The 20,479-nt window shown below is 36.6% G+C and overlaps 1 protein-coding gene and 1 pseudogene across 1 annotated transcript in view; both read right to left on the bottom strand.

Moving 5' to 3' along the window:
- The window catches only part of LOC123673717 (vitamin D3 receptor-like), a 307,940-nt gene that overhangs the window by 13,669 nt on the left and 273,792 nt on the right, over window positions 1-20,479 (bottom strand). The gene's annotated exons all lie outside the window — the stretch shown is intronic.
- LOC123673718 lies at window positions 13,772-14,150 on the bottom strand (annotated as a pseudogene).

The following is a 20,479-nucleotide window of genomic DNA, read 5'->3' as shown; positions in this document are numbered from 1 at the left end:
TTTTCGCTTCAGAATACTATTTCGCTGCAAATCGAGTTGGTTCTTTATTTGAAAAGACATAAACCTTATAAGTTTCAGCTATAATAAAGTACAGTTTCATTTTGTTCTTAATAATTAATAATAATTCTAGAAACATAGTTTCAGATCGCTTCGAACAATCAATCAAGTATTAGCTTTCTAGAAACAGAGTTTCAGATAGCTTCGAACAATCAATCAAGTGGTATATTTCTAGTCATATTCTCAGATCTTTCCGACCAATCAAACAAACAACAACAAACTAAAAATCAATCTACAAAAAAGCGAGTGTTTTTTTTTTCCGGTCATACAGATCAAAAATTGTTTTCCCGAAATTTGTTGGTGATGTCGATAACCAGATACCGGTGAGGGATTCAGTGAGTTTCCTTGGTATTACTTTAGACAAGAGTCTGAGATGGGACATACATATTGATCAGCTTAGAAAAAGGCTGAATTCAGTCTCTTTTACTCTTTTCATTCTGAGAGATCAGGTTAACTTTCATGTCCTGAAAGTTCTATATTTTGCTAATTACCAATCTTTACTTTCTTACGGTATAATTTTCTGGGGATGCTCCATCCACTCTGATAACCTTTTCATTTGCCAAAAATGGACATTTAGATCTATGCTAAGACTCAACAATAGGCATTCTTGTCGTGGACTATTTAGAAAACATAATTTTCTCACTTTCTATGGACTATATTTATACAAAATACTTACATTTTTCCATAAAAATCAAAATTATTCTGTAGAATTCAAAAATGTTAATAATACAAGGCAAAGTGTTCCGTACTTTTTCCCTATTCATTCTTCTTCTTTACGTGAAAGGGGTACAGAATACATGGCAATCAAGTTATTTAATGTATTACCGAAACATCTACAGGTCATTTCTAATCACGGGACCTTTAAGAGAATAATTCAGGCTAATTGTGCAGTGTGAACCTTACTCAGTCGAGGAGTTCAGGGTTTATTGTTCTAAATAAGTCTTCTCATAATTATTATATTCTTTTTTCTTGTGACTCGTTTCATTTTTATTTGTGTAATATTTCAATATTTTGTACGAATAATCATTGAAATTAATAAACTTATTATTATTATTATTAATGGTAGCTTTCTAGAAACAGAGTTTCAGATCGCTTTGAATAATTAATCAAGTAGTAGCTTTCTCGAAACATAGTTTCAGATAGCTCGAATAGTCAATCAAGTGATAGCTTTCTCGAAACAGAGTTTCAGATAGCTCGAATAGTCAATCAAGTGGTAGCTTTCTCGAAACAGAGTTTCAGATAGCTCGAATAGTAGCTTTCTCGAAACATAGTTTCAGATAGCTCGAATAATCAATCAAGTAGTAGCTTTCTCGAAACATAGTTTCAGATAGCTCGAATAATCAATCAAGTAGTAGCTTTCTCGAAACATAGTTTCAGATAGCTCGAATAATCAATCAAGTAGTAGCTTTCTCGAAACATAGTTTCAGATAGCTCGAATAATCAATCAAGTAGTAGCTTTCTCGAAACATAGTTTCAGATAGCTCGAATAATCAATCAAGTAGTAGCTTTCTCGAAACAGAGTTTCAGATAGCTCGAATAGTCAATCAAGTGGTAGCTTTCTCGAAACAGAGTTTCAGATCGCTTCGAATACACAAACAAGTGGTAGATTTCTCTGAAAAGACAACTTATAATTATTATTATTCCTATTTATCAATAAACTCACCTACTTACTTACTTATAAGTTTCAGCCCTAATAAAAAACAGTTTCATATTGCATCCAATAATATCTAGAATAGTTATCTTAACATTTCTGATCAGAGAATAAAGATTATTATTTTATAAGGGTAATTTTGGGCAATGAAGTACATCAACATAAACAGTGCTTTAATGAAGTCAGTAAATTGCTCTTGTTAAAAGGGGTTTTGTTGTACAAATAAGTTGCGCATTGAGTAGCTAGGCCCCAAAAAGATAGTGAAAATCCTGAACTTACAAGTAAAGCTCGAATGCGTTCTTCTTAAGTGCGATTCAATCTTTCAATTGTACCATTATGTTCTGAGTATATGGTTCAGCTGTTTGTAATTCAATATTGTACTTATCAAGTATTAATGTAGTCACATTGCCTGTGAATTCTATTCCATTGTGACATCTTATAAGTTTAAATGAATATTTCTCAGAACACATTGATTTTAAAGTTCTTAAACTTTGCTCTAAACACTCAGGTACTTGTATTTTGGATTTTAATACAAAAGTTTGCAAAAAGCAAGTATAATTATCAAGAAAGGTTAGAATATATTTATTCTTGTTAACAAATGTGGCTGGTGTGATTAGACCAATTAAATCTGTGTGAATTATTTCACATGATCTATTTGACCCATTTCTGGCTTTGTTTATCGTTTTCCTAGTTAATTTCGATAGAGAGCATGTGGAGGATTTTTCCATTGCTTTTTTTTTTTTTTTTTTTTGTAAATAAATTCCGTCATACCTGATGACACATTCCGTAATTTATTCAAGTACGTAGAGGAAATGTGAGCACACCTTTCATGCCACAATTCCCCCTCCGATTCTACTGTTCGAGTCACTATCATACATTATAAATCCTTCTCATACTCACTTTCTTTACATACCTATAACCTATAGCAGAGTTACCCTGGATAGGGACATACATTTTGAGTGTGGAAGTAGGTGCCACACTTCTCACCTTGGTTTTTTTTTTTCAATTCTATAGGTATCCATTTTTCTATTTCTTCTTTGGAGAATAAATCAGTCATGCTTATTCTTTTCTTGAAATCAATATTTCTTCTTTGGTTCTGATTTTCATTATGCTTCATTTCCTTCATTGGGGTTGTGTGTTTAGTTCTCTTCCATGTTTAACTTTCTTCACTCTCATTTTTTCCTTTTTCGGATGCGAGTATTGAAGTTTCTCAGGTGTTCTGGCAAGCTTCTCATCATATTATAATAATTAGAATATAGATTTCCAGATTCATATCAATTCTCAATTTTAATTTTGCCAAGAATCTAGCAAGCAATAGATCTTCAAATACTGTTCCCAGTTTTCTGTATTCTTCGATACTGTTTTGAAATTCTGTCACGAATTTTATAGGACAGTCATAATTACGAAAATGCAACTTATTATAGTTTTCTTCAATAACAATAAATTCTTGATGTTTTTGACCAGAAAACATTTCTAGGATCTGTTTATATTTACTATTAGCAGATTTTACTTTTCAACAGACTTTTTGCAATCCCCTTAGATAGTGTTGATATTAAATATTGCATTGCTTGAGCATCATGAAGAAGTCTATTACCAAAAGGCATATTGTGAGACAAACTTCCATATTCTTCAGTTAGGAAATCTAGTAGATTCAATGAACGAAGTCCCAGTTAAAGTCTAACCCTTCATTGGCAAGAGTTTCATCTACTTGCTGTTTTATTAAAGTAGCCAAATCTGTATTATTCACTGCCTCTTCTTGGTGTGGAGATGTAACCATCCAATCAAGGTCTTCAATTTGAGCTTCTGTATTGATGGGAACGTCATATTCTTGGTTGTTATCCATTTTATTATATGGGATTTATTTCAATTATTTCACAATGATATCGACAAAAATACTGTTGTCAAAAATTGAGAGTTATTCGCTCTGCTACCAACTTAGATATCTCGTATTCAACACCATTAACTATACTTTCTTTTTAACCAGATTTATCGAAAAACACGTGAGTTACATCCACCACTTTCAGTCATCGAATGAAACATGGAAATTTCACGTAACGGTCATTAACCGTTCCTTTACCACCAGGTGGACTAGTTGTCCTCTATGACTGTTTGTCTATAGGCCGCTAGAAGGACTGATCGTCCTTCATACGCTAGTTCGTCTATTCACCGCTAGATGAACCAATTGTCCTATATAATCTAGTTCATCTAGCTGCCGCTAGATGGACTAATCGATTTGTTGTAGGCATGTTTAAAAAAAGAGTTACACAGGGTGAACTCTAACAATATCAACAATTTTAATTCCCAATATACACAACAATAATTATAAGTTAGATAAGGGGTGTGGGAAAATTGATAAGTGTTATAATGTCACTCTTCTTTATTTCATTTAGTCGACGTTTCGATCCCGATGGGGACCTTTTTCAGGACTCTACAATAGCAATAGAAAACAGTCAAAATAAGGCAATCACAAATCATGTAAAAATAGTACATACCGAAATACAGAGTTGTAAAGATCTTATTTGAACACAAATCAATAGCTCTCAAGAAAGCAACTAACAAGAACATCAACAACTTCAGCGAAAAAAGATCTGATACTTCGTTAGTGAAGGAGTAGAAATCAATTATAATAAGTAAATAGGTAAACAGAATAATCAACAAAATGAGAGGTTGTCAAAAATGTTGTCAACCAGACTTGCCACAGAATACACGCACATGACAGATGAAACATAGAGTAGCATTAAATCACATTGGTCGCAGTAATTCACTCTCACCGAACTCAGAACAAATGCGATTTTTTTGAAAGATTCCATGAACCGAAACCAATCCCCTCTCACAGAAATGGCCTAGAACACAGAATTCATTTTCACGTTATCCCTACGACTGCTGAACTTGTTGAAATTCCTTCTGTATGTGATCCACCCAATTCTCTCCCACCGAACTGGTCATAATGAATCAAATAAGAATAGATGGAGCTGATATTATTTACATCCCTTCTGTAGTTCATCGAACAGGTTTGGCGTTTAATATGATACATCTCTAAGAAACATCTTTTTCTTCCACTAACTTCAATTTCTAGGATTTTGGTGGAATCATAATTCATTGGATGATCTTTGTCCCGGGTATGGTCTGCTAGGGCACAAATCTTACTTGAATTCTTGATGTCGCTTTTGTGTTGAGCAATCTTTCTCTTCAGAAGCTGAGACGTCTGACCAATGTACACCTCACTGCATATTGAACAAGGAATACAATATACCACACCACTCATGTTATCAACAGTCATCCTATCTTTCACTCGACTGTATAATCTGTCAATTTTAAAATAAGATTTCTGAATCAACATAATTTCTGTTGTCTTTAAGAGGTTAATTAATGCTTTTGTCATACCATTAATTAGGGGAATAGACAAGTAAAGAATTCTACCCGTGTTCTCAGTGTCCACAGTGGTGGATGCGCTCCTCTCTCCATTTGTTGGCCGTGTCGAAGGAGTGGTATTATAAATCAACCTGGACAATAACCTTTTTGGGTATCCATTCTCTAGCATCAACTGCATCAACAACCTCAGATTCTGCCGCCTTAGACTTGGATGGGCAACCTTTTCTATGCGATTCTTCAATCCTAAAATCATGTCTACCTTTTGTCCATGTGAATGATTAGAAAAATAGTGTATGTATCTCCCTGAACTTGTTGGTTTTCGGTACCAATCCAGAATCAGCCTATTTTCCAGTGTTCGAATCACCCTTGTATCCAGGAATGGGACTCCATTCGCTGTTTCTTCCTCCAAAGTAAACTGTATACTTTCATGTTCACTGTTAAACCTGTCTAGAACGAAAGCAATCTGGTCTTTAGGTACAGCACATATTAGATCATCAACATATTTCTTGATGAAAGGAATGTGGAAAGGAATACTAACAAGAATGCCGTCCAGAAGGAAATCCATTACTAATTCAGCAATGGATGGACTGAAGTTGGAACCCATTGGGGCACCGAGCACCTGCTTGAAGAACCTACCATTAAAAAGAAAATAGTTTGAAGAAAACAGGAACTTGATGGCATGGATGAATTCTTCTTTTGGTAGACTTGTGTGGTTTCTGATAGTATCCCACTTGTTCTCAACAGCTGAAACTGCCAACTCGACAGGAATGTTGGTGAAAAGAGATACAACGTCCAGGCTGATCAGGACATAATCAACAGGTAACTGGAAATCATTCACATACTGGGCAAAAGCTAAGGAATCTTCAATAAAATATCTACTTCTGGTAGAAGAAAGATATTTAGACAGGATGTCTGAAACAAAAACTGACAGTTTGGATGTGGGGGTGTTAACAGATGATATTATTGGTCTCAAGGCAAGAATGGGTTTGTGGATTTTTGGTAAACCGTAGAATCTAGCTGGAACTGAATTGTAAATGTACAGTGATTTACCTTGTATTTGTGTTATGTGGCCCTCACTGACCCATCGTTTAATCAATGCATTACATTTACCTTGTATTGTAACGGTTGGATCTCTGTTAGTAAGAAGTTGGTAATATTGTTCATTAAGTAAAATTTTGTTGGAGAGCTCTATGTACTGATCCTTATCCATCAAAACCGTAACATTGCCTTTATCAGCCCGTAACACAAGCAATTCTTGATGTTCACTTAGGTATCTCTTACAGTGGTAAAATTCTCTCTGGAAAACATTGTTAGTCCTTTTTCCAGGTTTGATGTAGTTTGTGATAATATTAACAGCTTGGGAACGTTTGATGTTCTTTCCCTCATCTGACAGTCTATCATTAAGGTCAATAATGCCCTCTACATCTGACAACAGCCTCGACATGGAAACCTCCCTTAAAGGAATATCAATGCCGAATTTGGGGCCCAGTGCTAGAAATTTCAATATTCTATCTGGTACAATAACAGTACTAACATTCTTAATCCACCTTTCCTGTGGTTCTACTTTCTTTAGAAGTTCATCTGATAGAGCTCTCACCTTCATCAGATTTCTCTCCCTGATAGCAGCAAATTCTCTTCTGTACCTTCTGGACTGGTAAGTTTCAAAACGACTTAGCATCTCTGGTGGAAGCAACCCCTCCAAGATCTGCCACAACCTGGAAGAATCACACTCCATTCTTCCTATCCTGGTCACAGTCACAGTGATCTCAAATTGAAGAACGAGACGTCTTGATTTCTCCAACATAGCCTGAACCTGTCTGGACGAACCTGAATCACTTGCTGAGCTGAACAAATAATTCATATTGTTGGAAATATGTTTAGGAAGTAAACCCTGTCTTTTGCATTCCAAAAGGAACACTCTTCGGTTTCTATAAGATGCCAGTTTCATATTGTATGACGACCATGACTTCAACGCTTCATATGCTACTCTTCCATAGTTGTTTCTCACTTCTGCATAAAACCCCATGCTTAAATATCAACAATTTTAATTCCCAATATACAACAATAATTATAAGTTAGATAAGGGGTGTGGGAAAATTGATAAGTGTTATAATGTCACTCTTCTTTATTTCATTTAGTCGACGTTTCGATCCCGATGGGGACCTTCTTCAGGACTCTAAAATAGCAATAGAAAACAGTCAAAATAAGGCAATCACAAATCATGTAAAAATAGTACATACCGAAATACAGAGTTGTAAAGATCTTATTTGAACACAAATCAATAGCTCTCAAGAAAGCAACTAACAAGAACATCAACAACTTCAGCGAAAAAAGATCTGATACTTCGTTAGTGAAGGAGTAGAAATCAATTATAATAAGTAAATAGGTAAACAGAATAATCAACAAAATGAGAGGTTGTCAAAAATGTTGTCAACCAGACTTGCCACAGAATACACGCACATGACAGATGAAACATAGAGTAGCATTAAATCACATTGGTCGCAGTAATTCACTCTCACCGAACTCAGAACAAATGCGATTTTTTTGAAAGATTCCATGAACCGAAACCAATCCCCTCTCACAGAAATGGCCTAGAACACAGAATTCATTTTCACGTTATCCCTACGACTGCTGAACTTGTTGAAATTCCTTCTGTATGTGATCCACCCAATTCTCTCCCACCGAACTGGTCATAATGAATCAAATAAGAATAGATGGAGCTGATATTATTTACATCCCTTCTGTAGTTCATCGAACAGGTTTGGCGTTTAATATGATACATCTCTAAGAAACATCTTTTTCTTCCACTAACTTCAATTTCTAGGATTTTGGTGGAATCATAATTCATTGGATGATCTTTGTCCCGGGTATGGTCTGCTAGGGCACAAATCTTACTTGAATTCTTGATGTCGCTTTTGTGTTGAGCAATCTTTCTCTTCAGAAGCTGAGACGTCTGACCAATGTACACCTCACTGCATATTGAACAAGGAATACAATATACCACACCACTCATGTTATCAACAGTCATCCTATCTTTCACTCGACTGTATAATCTGTCAATTTTAAAATAAGATTTCTGAATCAACATAATTTCTGTGGTCTTTAAGAGATTAATTAATGCGTTTGTCATACCATTAATTAGGGGAATAGACAAGTAAAGAATTCTACCCGTGTTCTCAGTGTCCACAGTGGTGGATGCGCTCCTCTCTCCATTTGTTGGCCGTGTCGAAGGAGTGGTATTATAAATCAACCTGGACAATAACCTTTTTGGGTATCCATTCTCTAGCATCAACTGCATCAACAACCTCAGATTCTGCCGCCTTAGACTTGGATGGGCAACCTTTTCTATGCGATTCTTCAATCCTAAAACCATGTTTACCTTTTGTCCATGTGAATGATTAGAAAAATAGTGTATGTATCTCCCTGAACTTGTTGGTTTTCGGTACCAATCCAGAATCAGCCTATTTTCCAGTGTTCGAATCACCCTTGTATCCAGGAATGGGACTCCATTCGCTGTTTCTTAAACGCCAAACCTGTTCGATGAACTACAGAAGGGATGTAAATAATATCAGCTCCATCTATTCTTATTTGATTCATTATGACCAGTTCGGTGGGAGAGAATTGGATGGATCACATACAGAAGGAATTTCAACAAGTTCAGCAGTCGTAGGGATAACGTGAAAATGAATTCTGTGTTCTAGGCCATTTCTGTGAAAGGGGATTGGTTTCGGTTCATGGAATCTTTCAAAAAAATCGCATTTGTTCTGAGTTCGGTGAGAGTGAATTACTGCGACCAATGTGATTTAATGCTACTCTATGTTTCATCTGTCATGTGCGTGTATTCTGTGGCAAGTCTGGTTGACAACATTTTTGACAACCTCTCATTTTGTTGATTATTCTGTTTACCTATTTACTTATTATAATTGATTTCTACTCCTTCACTAACGAAGTATCAGATCTTTTTTGGATGAAGTTGTTGATGTTCTTGTTAGTTGCTTTCTTGAGAGCTATTGATTTGTGTTCAAATAAGATCTTTACAACTCTGTATTTCGGTATGTACTATTTTTACATGATTTGTGATTGCCTTATTTTGACTGTTTTCTATTGCTATTGTAGAGTCCTGAAGAAGGTCCCCATCGGGATCGAAACGTCGACTAAATGAAATAAAGAAGAGTGACATTATAACACTTATCAATTTTCCCACACCCCTTATCTAACTTATAATTATTGTTGTATATTGGGAATTAAAATTGTTGATATTTAAGCATGGGGTTTTATGCAGAAGTGAGAAACAACTATGGAAGAGTAGCATATGAAGCGTTGAAGTCATGGTCGTCATACAATATGAAACTGGCATCTTATAGAAACCGAAGAGTGTTCCTTTTGGAATGCAAAAGACAGGGTTTACTTCCTAAACATATTTCCAACAATATGAATTATTTGTTCAGCTCAGCAAGTGATTCAGGTTCGTCCAGACAGGTTCAGGCTATGTTGGAGAAATCAAGACGTCTCGTTCTTCAATTTGAGATCACTGTGACTGTGACCAGGATAGGAAGAATGGAGTGTGATTCTTCCAGGTTGTGGCAGATCTTGGAGGGGTTGCTTCCACCAGAGATGCTAAGTCGTTTTGAAACTTACCAGTCCAGAAGGTACAGAAGAGAATTTGCTGCTATCAGGGAGAGAAATCTGATGAAGGTGAGAGCTCTATCAGATGAACTTCTAAAGAAAGTAGAACCACAGGAAAGGTGGATTTAGAATGTTAGTACTGTTATTGTACCAGATAGAATATTGAAATTTCTAGCACTGGGCCCCAAATTCGGCATTGATATTCCTTTAAGGGAGGTTTCCATGTCGAGGCTGTTGTCAGATGTAGAGGGCATTATTGACCTTAATGATAGACTGTCAGATGAGGGAAAGAACATCAAACGTTCCCAAGCTGTTAATATTATCACAAACTACATCAAACCTGGAAAAAGGACTAATAATGTTTTCCAGAGAGAATTTTACCACTGTAAGAGATACCTAAGTGAACATCAAGAATTGCTTGTGTTACGGGCTGATAAAGGCAATGTTACGGTTTTGATGGATAAGGATCAGTACATAGAGCTCTCCAACAAAATTTTACTTAATGAACAATATTACCAACTTCTTACCAACAGAGATCCAACCGTTACAATACAAGGTAAATGTAATGCATTGATTAAACGATGGGTCAGTGAGGGCCACATAACACAAATACAAGGTAAATCACTGTACATTTACAATTCAGTTCCAGCTAGATTCTACGGTTTACCAAAAATCCACAAACCCATTCTTGCCTTGAGACCAATAATATCATCTGTTAACACCCCCACATCCAAACTGTCAGTTTTTGTTTCAGACATCCTGTCTAAATATCTTTCTTCTACCAGAAGTAGATATTTTATTGAAGATTCCTTTGCTTTTGCCCAGTATGTGAATGATTTCCAGTTACCTGTTGATTATGTCCTGATCAGCCTGGACGTTGTATCTCTTTTCACCAACATTCCTGTCGAGTTGGCAGTTTCAGCTGTTGAGAACAAGTGGGATACTATCAGAAACCACACAAGTCTACCAAAAGAAGAATTCATCCATGCCATCAAGTTCCTGTTTTCTTCAAACTATTTTCTTTTTAATGGTAGGTTCTTCAAGCAGGTGCTCGGTTCCCCTATGGGTTCCAACTTCAGTCCATCCATTGCTGAATTAGTAATGGATTTCCTTCTGGACGGCATTCTTGTTAGTATTCCTTTCCACATTCCTTTCATCAAGAAATATGTTGATGATCTAATATGTGCTGTACCTAAAGACCAGATTGCTTTCGTTCTAGACAGGTTTAACAGTGAACATGAAAGTATACAGTTTACTTTGGAAGAAGAAACAGCGAATGGAGTCCCATTCCTGGATACAAGGGTGATTCGAACACTGGAAAATAGGCTGATTCTGGATTGGTACCGAAAACCAACAAGTTCAGGGAGATACATACACTATTTTTCTAATCATTCACATGGACAAAAGGTAAACATGATTTTAGGATTGAAGAATCGCATAGAAAAGGTTGCCCATCCAAGTCTAAGGCGGCAGAATCTGAGGTTGTTGATGCAGTTGATGCTAGAGAATGGATACCCAAAAAGGTTATTGTCCAGGTTGATTTATAATACCACTCCTTCGACACGGCCAACGAATGGAGAGAGGAGCGCATCCACCACTGTGGACACTGAGAACACGGGTAGAATTCTTTACTTGTCTATTCCCCTAATTAATGGTATGACAAACGCATAAATTTACCTCTTAAAGACCACAGAAATTATGTTGATTCAGAAATCTTATTTTAAAATTGACAGATTATAGAGTCGAGTGAAAGATAGGATGACTGTTGATAACATGAGTGGTGTGGTATATTGTATTCCTTGTTCAATATGCAGTGAGGTGTACATTGGTCAGACGTCTCAGCTTCTGAAGAGAAGGATTGCTCAACACAAAAGCGACATCAAGAATTCAAGTAAGATTTGTGCCCTAGCAGACCATACCCGGGACAAAGATCATCCAATGAATTATGATTCCACCAAAATCCTAGAAATTGAAGTTAGTGGAAGAAAAAGATGTTTCTTAGAGATGTATCATATTAAACGCCAAACCTGTTCGATGAACTACAGCAGGGATGTAAATAATATCAGCTCCATCTATTCTTATTTGATTCATTATGACCAGTTCGGTGGGAGAGAATTGGGTGGATCACATACAGAAGGAATTTCAACAAGTTCAGCAGTCGTAGGGATAACGTGAAAATGAATTCTGTGTTCTAGGCCATTTCTGTGAGAGGGGATTGGTTTCGGTTCATGGAATCTTTCAAAAAAATCGCATTTGTTCTGAGTTCGGTGAGAGTGAATTACTGCGACCAATGTGATTTGATGCTACTCTATGTTTCATCTGTCATGTGCGTGTATTCTGGGCAAGTCTGGTTGACAACATTTTTGACAACCTCTCATTTTGTTGATTATTCTGTTTACCTATTTACTTATTATAATTGATTTCTACTCCTTCACTTACGAAGTATCAGATCTTTTTTCGCTGAAGTTGTTGATGTTCTTGTTAGTTGCTTTCTTGAGAGCTATTGATTTGTGTTCAAATAAGATCTTTACAACTCTGTATTTCGGTATGTACTATTTTTACATGATTTGTGATTGCCTTATTTTGACTGTTTTCTATTGCTATTGTGGAGTCCTGAAGAAGGTCCCCATCGGGATCGAAACGTCGACTAAATGAAATAAAGAAGAGTGACATTATAACACTTATCAATTTTCCCACACCCCTTATCTAACTTATATATATATATATATATATATATATATATATATATATATATATATATATATATATATATATATATATATATATATATATATATATATATATATATATAAATTTTCTTTTTCCAATGGGGACCTTCTTTAGGACTCTACAATAGCAATATAAAACAGTCAAAACATGATACATCACAAAGCATGTAAAAATAAAAATAGTTCATACCGAAATACAGAGTTATCTTATTTGGTTACAAATCAATAGTTCTCAGGAAAGCAACGAACAAGAACATCAAGAATTTCAGCGAATTTGTTAACTTCGTTAACAAAGGAGTAGAAATCAATAATCATGTAAATAAAGTAAACAGAATAATCAAATGAAAGGTTGTCAAAAATGCTGTCAACCAGACTTGCCACAGAATACATAGATGAAACATAGAATAGCATTAAATCACATTGCTCGCAGCAATTCACTCTCACCGAACTCAGAACAAATTCGATTGTAAAAAGATGCCATGAACCGAAATCCAATCCCCTCTCATCGAACTGATCTTGAACATAGGAATCTTTTTTTTTCGTTATCCCTACGACTGCTGAACTTGTGGAAATTCCCCCTCCATGTGATTCATCCACTTCCCTTGCACTGAACTGAACTGGTCATAATGAATCAAATAAGAATATATGAAGCTAATATTGTTTACATCCCTTCTCTAATTCATCGAACAGGTTTGGCGTTTGATATGATATATCTCTAAGAAACATCTTTTCTTTCCACTAACTTCACATTCAAGGATTTTGGTGAAATCATAATTCATTGGATGATCGTTGTCCCGGTTATGGTCTGCTAGGACACAAATCTTGTTTGGATTCTTGACGTCGCTTTTGTGTTGAGCCATCCTTCTCTTCAAAAGCTGAGACGTCTGACCAATATACACCTCACTACATATTGAACAAGGAATACAATATACCCCACCACTCATATTATCAACAGTCATCCTATCTTTCACTCGACTGTATAATCTGTCCATTTCAAAATAAGATTTCTGAATCAATCTTATTTTTGTGGTCTTCAGAAGGTTAATTAATGCATTAGTCATACCATTTATCAGGGGAATAGATGAGTACAAAATTCTATCTGCGTTCTCAGTTTCCACAGTGGTGGATGCGCCCCTCTCTCCATTCGTTGGCTGTTTCGAAAGAGTGGTATTTTAAATTAATCTGAACAACAACCTTTTTAGGTATCCATTTTCTAGCATCAACTGTAACAATATCCTCAGATTCTGCCGCCTTAGACTTGGATGGGCAACCTTTTCAATGCGATTCTTCAATCCTAAAATCATGTTCACCTTTTGTCCATGTGGATCATTAGAAAATTTCATGAAAGTAAAATATATTTGTAAATCTTAACGATAAGATTTTTGGTAGCCGGCACGGGCACCTGGACCACCGAATTTCTTGGGTTCGCATCTCCTAGGATCAGCAACTAACAATGTCCTATCGTATTGAATGAGAATGTCTCCGTTCCCTCTAACTCTGATATCCACAGCACTGAATTTGTCCTTTCCCAACAGAAGAATTGGTTCCTGAAGTTTATCTTGGAGCATTTTTGGCTCCACTTGGTTCAAAGGCCTGCCATTTACGCTGAGGTGACCACGACCCCTTTTGCAGTAAGCAACAGCTGGAGCGGTTTACTTCCTTCCGAAAACCTGCACCGAGTGGATGGGCTCCTTTTTCGTCTGCTTGGCTTGCATTTTGAAAAATTATTCAATCACTGATGATGATGATTAGAAAATTAGTGTAAGTATCTCCCTGAACTTGTTGGCTTTCGGAACAAATCCAAAATCAGCTTATTTTCCAGTGTTCGAATCACCCTTTTATCTCGGAATGGGACACCATTCGCTGTTTCTTCCTTCAACGTGAACTGTATGCTCTCATATCCACTATTGAACCTGTCAAGAACGAAAGCAACCTGATCTTTAGGTACAGCACATATTAGGTCATCAACATATTTCTTGATGAAAGGAATGTTAATAGGAACATTGGCAAGAATGCAGTCCAGAAGGAAATCCATTACTACTTCAGCAATGAAAGGACTGAAGTTGGAACCCATAGGGGAACCAAGCACCTGTTTGAAGACCCTACCATTAAAAAAGAAATAGTTCGAAGAAAACAGGAACTTGATGGCATCGATGAATTCTTCTTTTGGTGTACTTGCGTGGTTTCTGATAGTTTCCCACTTGTTCCCAACAGCTGAAACTGCCAATTCGACAGGAATGTTAGTGAAAAGAGAAACAACGTCGAGGCTGATCAGAACATAATCAACACGTAACTGAAAATCATTCACATATTGGGCAAAGGCAAAGGAATCTTCAATAAAATATCTACTTCTAGTAGAAGAAAGATATTTAGACAGGATGTCTTATACAAAAACTGACAGTTTGGATTTGTGGGTGTTAAAAGATGATATTATTGGTCTCAAGGCAAGAGTGGGTTTGTGGATCTTTGGTAAACCGTAGAATCAAGCAGTAACTGAATTGTTAATGTGCAGTTATTAACCTTGAATTTGTGTTATGTGGCCCTGACTGACCCATCGCTTAATCAATGCATTACATTTACCTTGTATAGTAATGGTTGGATCTCTGTTTGGAAGAAATTGGTAATATCGTTCATTGAGCAAAATTGTGTTGGAGAGCTCTTTGTACTGATCCTTATCCATCAATACCGTAACATTGTCTTTATCAGCTCGTAACACAAGCAATTCTTGACGTTCAATCAGGTACCTCTCACAGTGGTAAAATTCTCTCTGGAAAACATTATTAGTTCTTTTTCCAGGTTGGATGTAGTTGGTGACAATATTAGCAGCTTGGGAACGTTTGATGTTCTTTCCCTCATCTGACAGTCTATCATTAAGATCAATAATGCTCTCTACATCTGACAACAGCCTCGACATGGAAACCTCCTTTAAAGGAATATCAATGTCGAATTTTGGGCCCAGTGCTAGGAATATCAATATTCTATCTGGTATAATAACAGAACTAACATTCTTAACCCACCTCTCTTGTGGTTCTACTCTCTTTAGAAGTTCATCCGATAGAGCTCTCACCTTCATCAGATTTCTCTTAGCAGCAACTTCTCTTCTGTACCTTCTGGACTGGTAAGATCCAAAACACTTAGCATCTCTGGTGGAAGCAACCCCTCCAAGATCTGCCACAACCTGGAAGAATCACACTCATTCTTTCTATCCTGGTCACAATCACAGTGATCTCAAATTGAAGAACGAGACGCCTCGATTTCTCCAACATTGCCTGAACCTGTCTGGACGAACCTGAGTCACTTGCAGAGCTGAACAAATAATTCATATTGCTGGAAATATGTTTGGGAAGTAAACCTTGTCTTTTGCATTCCAAAAGGAACACTCTTCGGTTTCTATAAGATGCCAGTTTCATATTGTACGAAGACCAAGACTCAACGCTTCATATGCTATTCTTCCATAGTTGTTTCTGACTGCTGCATAGAACCTCATGCTTGAATATCAACAATTTTAATTCCCAATATACAAAAATACTAATAAATTTAATAAGGGGTGTGGGAAATTGATAAGTGTTAGAATGTCACTCTTCTTTATTCCATTTAGTCGACGTTTCGATCCCGATGGGGACCTTCTTCAGGACTCTACAATAACAATATAAAAAAGTCAAAACATGATACATAACAAAGCATGTAAAAATAAAAATAGTACATACTGAAATACAGAGTTTTAAGGATCTCATTTGAAGACATATCAATAGTTCTCAAGAAAGCAACGATTAAGAACATCAACAATTTCAGCGAATAAAGATATGATACTTCGTTAGCAAAGTAGTAGAAATCAATTATAATCATGTATATAAAGTAAACAGAATAATCAAAAGGGAGGTTGTCAAAAATGCTCGTTATCGAACGTATTCTTTGGTGTTCGATGAAATTTGGAAATTTCGTTATCGGCTGTGAAAACTGTATTTATGTCCTGTTTTTGTAGAATGCGACTGATTTTGTCAGTTACACATTTGATAAAAGGAAGAAAAGCTTTATAAGTTATATTTTCTCGAAGATTTTCGGTTTGTTGTGTATGGGTTAATGGCTTTCTGAACTTGTTGACTGTTTTAGCCATTCTGTTGTAGGGCGGTTTGGGGGATGTTGATTCCTTTTGGAATGTGTAGGCTATCTGTGAGTTTTATAGATTAAAGAGTTCAATACGGAGTTGATTTGAGAAGGATAATGGTGTGAATGCTTGAATGCAAATTCAGATATCGTCATAATTGAAATACGGAGTTGGAGACGAAAAGATCAAGATCATAATATCGAATGAGTGTTTTGAAAGGAAAAGGAATTTGAAGTTGAATTTTTTGAAGTTTTGGAGAGGAAATGTGTAAGTATAATGGAACTTTCAGTTCGAACGAAGAGGGAAAAGCACTGAAAGGAAGAGAAAATATTTAGATAAGCTTTTTTTCAAAGGTTGGTGTAAATTTCATTTCATTTCAAATAGTTAGGCAATTTGTTAGGTAGTTAGATAGATTAGGATTGTTGTTTAAAAAAAAAAGAATGAATTGATATATCAATTTCCATGAACCCACCTGAGATAGAGAGCTATTTCAAGTAGAGATTTATATTTTTGTTTGGAACTAGTTCAGAATATTTTCAAAATTCGAATTGAGAGATCCATTACAATTGGCACCTAACGTGGGGCTGAAATACATTACATTTTAGCCATTTAGAGATGGCTCATCAGATGGAATTGAGAAGCAGGACCGAGCATCATGAAGAAGATAAGGTACTCAATGAAAATGAGGAGGATGAATAGATTGAGATTTTGGAAGGAACAACTTCATAAGAAACAACGAACACAAAAGATATGCTTTTTGGAATGCTTGGAATAATTTGATGAGGTAGTTAACCGATGACTTGAAACTTGCAATTCGAGATAATTTGAAACAAATGGACAAAAAATTGAAGTTCATGAAATAGAAACAGAGAATGAATTTATTGAATTCCAAGATGAATATGATAACAGAAGAAAGGATCAACATAGAGGAATAGATAAGGTTGAAATGAAAACAGAAGAAACACAAGAAAAATTAGGAGTTATTAATGGGATGCTGGGAATTTCTGAGGAAGAAATGTAGGATCCGGTTTACTGTTCCCTGTAAATACTTGAGATGGTCAACCGGATGCGTGGAGCCCTATTAGTCTCTTCAAGTGCCAAGGGCATGACAAATTCAAAGAATTTACAGGGAACGAATGGTTATTGTACATAATGCACAAAGGATGTGTTTTCGGGGTGTCGAAGAATGTCATATGTCGATTGTAAAACTTAAGGGATTTATGGGGTTGGATTTATGTGGTTGGAAAAAGTTTCAGAACAAGACGATTATGTCACATGTGTTTCATCTTTTTTCTCAGGCCCTAGTCCTTCTAGAATATTCGATTCCAGGAATCCGCGAAGATCTTTGGGGCGGTACGACATAAGATTTCATTGGACTAGGAGAAGGTACTTTTCTCTAAGGATGTGGCCAGAACGAAAGGAAGGGATATTCGGGACGGGGTAGTTCCAATCGATAGAGAGATCATTCAAAATCAAGCCGAAGACGGAAACAGTTAAGATTAAACGAAAGACGTGTACAGACGGTACAGTTTAACTCAAATCAAAGACGAGACAAGTTCGGTCGGTCAACTTAAGACGTAAACGAAGAGACGGTTCGCGGACTAGATTAAGGCGAGTCGCGAACTAGATTAAGGCGAGTCGCGAACAAGTTAAAGACGAGACGACCGAAAACTTGAAGTATGACGAAGACGTTTCGAGTAATCAATTGAACGAGAGTTAAAGACGAAATTCAGTACCGTATACCGTATAGTAGTAAGAAACTTGTTATTAGGACGTTATTGGGATCTTCTCAATACTGAGTTTTCACTGTATAATTGTGGCTTTGTAAATAGATGTAAATAATTCAAAAGAGTTTCATTATTACAAATCCAACAAAGTCACGGAGAAAAAGACGAAAGGCCAGGTAATCGAATCATACCTCTAGACGATCGATTAACCAAGCCTACATTTTGGGGGCTCGTCGGGGATTGAATTGTGAAAAGCCTACATTTTGGGGGCTCGTCCGGGATCGAAGTTGATTTTCAAGGAGAAAATCAACCGGGATCTGTGGAGTATTTTCAAGGAGAAAATCGTCCGGGATCGAAGTTGATTTTCAAGGAGAAAATCAACCGGGATCTGTGAAGTATTTGCTGTGAGAAAATCAACCGGGATAGAAGTAGATTTTCAGGGAGAAAATCGTCCGGGATCAAAGTGAAAAGCCTATATTAAGGAGAAAATCGTCCAGGATCTGAGAAGAATTTTCGAATATTCGACGTAGACGAGAATATTCTACAAAGAGAAGGAAGATCAACCAAGAGACGAGGAGAAGGGCGAAGAAAGACGAGGACCATCAAGGAAAAGTGTGTGAAGTGATAAAAGGTCATTTTTGTGTAACAGTGTGAATAAAGGATTAAGTTCAACAAGACGAGGAATTGTACAAGGTAGAAATTTTTCTTTTAAGACGAGGCTAGAAAAAATTCATAAGCTGTTGGTTCTGCAATTACATTTGACTTCATTCGATTATTCACTGTTTTTTGACTTTTATTCACTTGAGAATCTTTTCCTGTATCTGTTTTTCTCTTGTATATTTTAATCAGGATTGAAGACGAATATTTTGATCTCCGATTCTCAAATCTGATGATTTATTTTCTGTCGATTTAGTGTGTTGATTTTGTTTTTTGTTCCTATTCCTATTCATTTTTGTGTGTGTCCATTTTATTTTGTGTTACTGTTGCTTTTACTTGTGAGCGGTTACTGAATTTCTGTCAACGGTTAAAGTAAGACGATTCAATTTAACTTCATTCCGTTTCGGCGTAGATACCTAAATTGAAAATGTACTCGTTAGGCGAAATAAAACATATTGAAGACGGTATTTCGAAAGCCAAAGGTCCGGCTATTAGAGCACTGCACATAGCTTGTTTCGGTACCGAAGGTGACAAATACAAAAGACGTAGGACAATACGAAACTTTGACGGATTTGATTGGGACAAAGACGATAACGAACATCAAGACAAAATCAAAGACGTTGAACAAAAATTGACGGACACTGATTTAGAGGCGTTATGCCAAATTTTGAATTTGCCATACGAGGGTTCTACGGAAGAAAGCGCCAAAAGGCTGTGCGGTTTCTTGTGTGGTCCCCTATTAGAAAAAGACGACGACGAAGACGATGACGACGGTGACAATGACGATGTAGTAAGCTCTGTTTCTGTATCGGTGTCAAGAATGAAGCTCGAGGAAGAAAACCGTAATTGTCGGAGTAGTTTTTTTTTGACTTTTAATGACGTAGAAGATTCCATTCGACAATTCACGGGGGCCGATAATTATCCGGTCGGGAGATGGATTGAGGATTTTAATGAAATGGCTGCGATGACGGGTTGGTCAGATCTTCAAAAATTGATATTCGCGAAAAAATCTCTGTCGGGTTTAGCGAGATGGTTCATTCAATCACAGACTGGGATAAAGACGTGGGCAAACTTGAAAGAGCGGCTATGCGAGGAATTTGAAGTCCGTGTGAGTTCGGCGCAAATTCACAAACTCCTGGCTAGCAGGAGTAAAAAATCTAGTGAGAGTGTACAAGAGTACATTCTCGCTATGAGAGAGATCGGCAGTAGAGCCAATATTGAAGAAGAAGCGGTAATACAATATATTAAAGACGGTATTGCGGACGCCTCCACGAATAAAATAATATTGTATGGTTCGAAAAATTTTGGTGATTTCAAACAGAAAGCTAAGATATATGAGGAGATCACCAAAAGGGGGGATTCTCACTTCCAAAAAAAGGATGTGAGATCAAACGGTTATGTCAAGCGAAACGAGACTAATGAGAAAAATTTGATCAAAGACGGGAAAAACGGTACGCAGGCAAGCAGCGAATCTTGCTTTAGTTGCGGTAAAAGAGGGCATAAGTCGAGGGAATGTCCAGATAAAAGCAAAGGAACAAAATGTTTCCGATGCAAT

This window comes from Harmonia axyridis, chromosome 2 (genome assembly GCF_914767665.1).
Source record: "Harmonia axyridis chromosome 2, icHarAxyr1.1, whole genome shotgun sequence".
NCBI classification, from domain to species: domain Eukaryota; kingdom Metazoa; phylum Arthropoda; class Insecta; order Coleoptera; family Coccinellidae; genus Harmonia; species Harmonia axyridis.
This window is presented reverse-complemented; position numbering and strand designations above follow the sequence as displayed.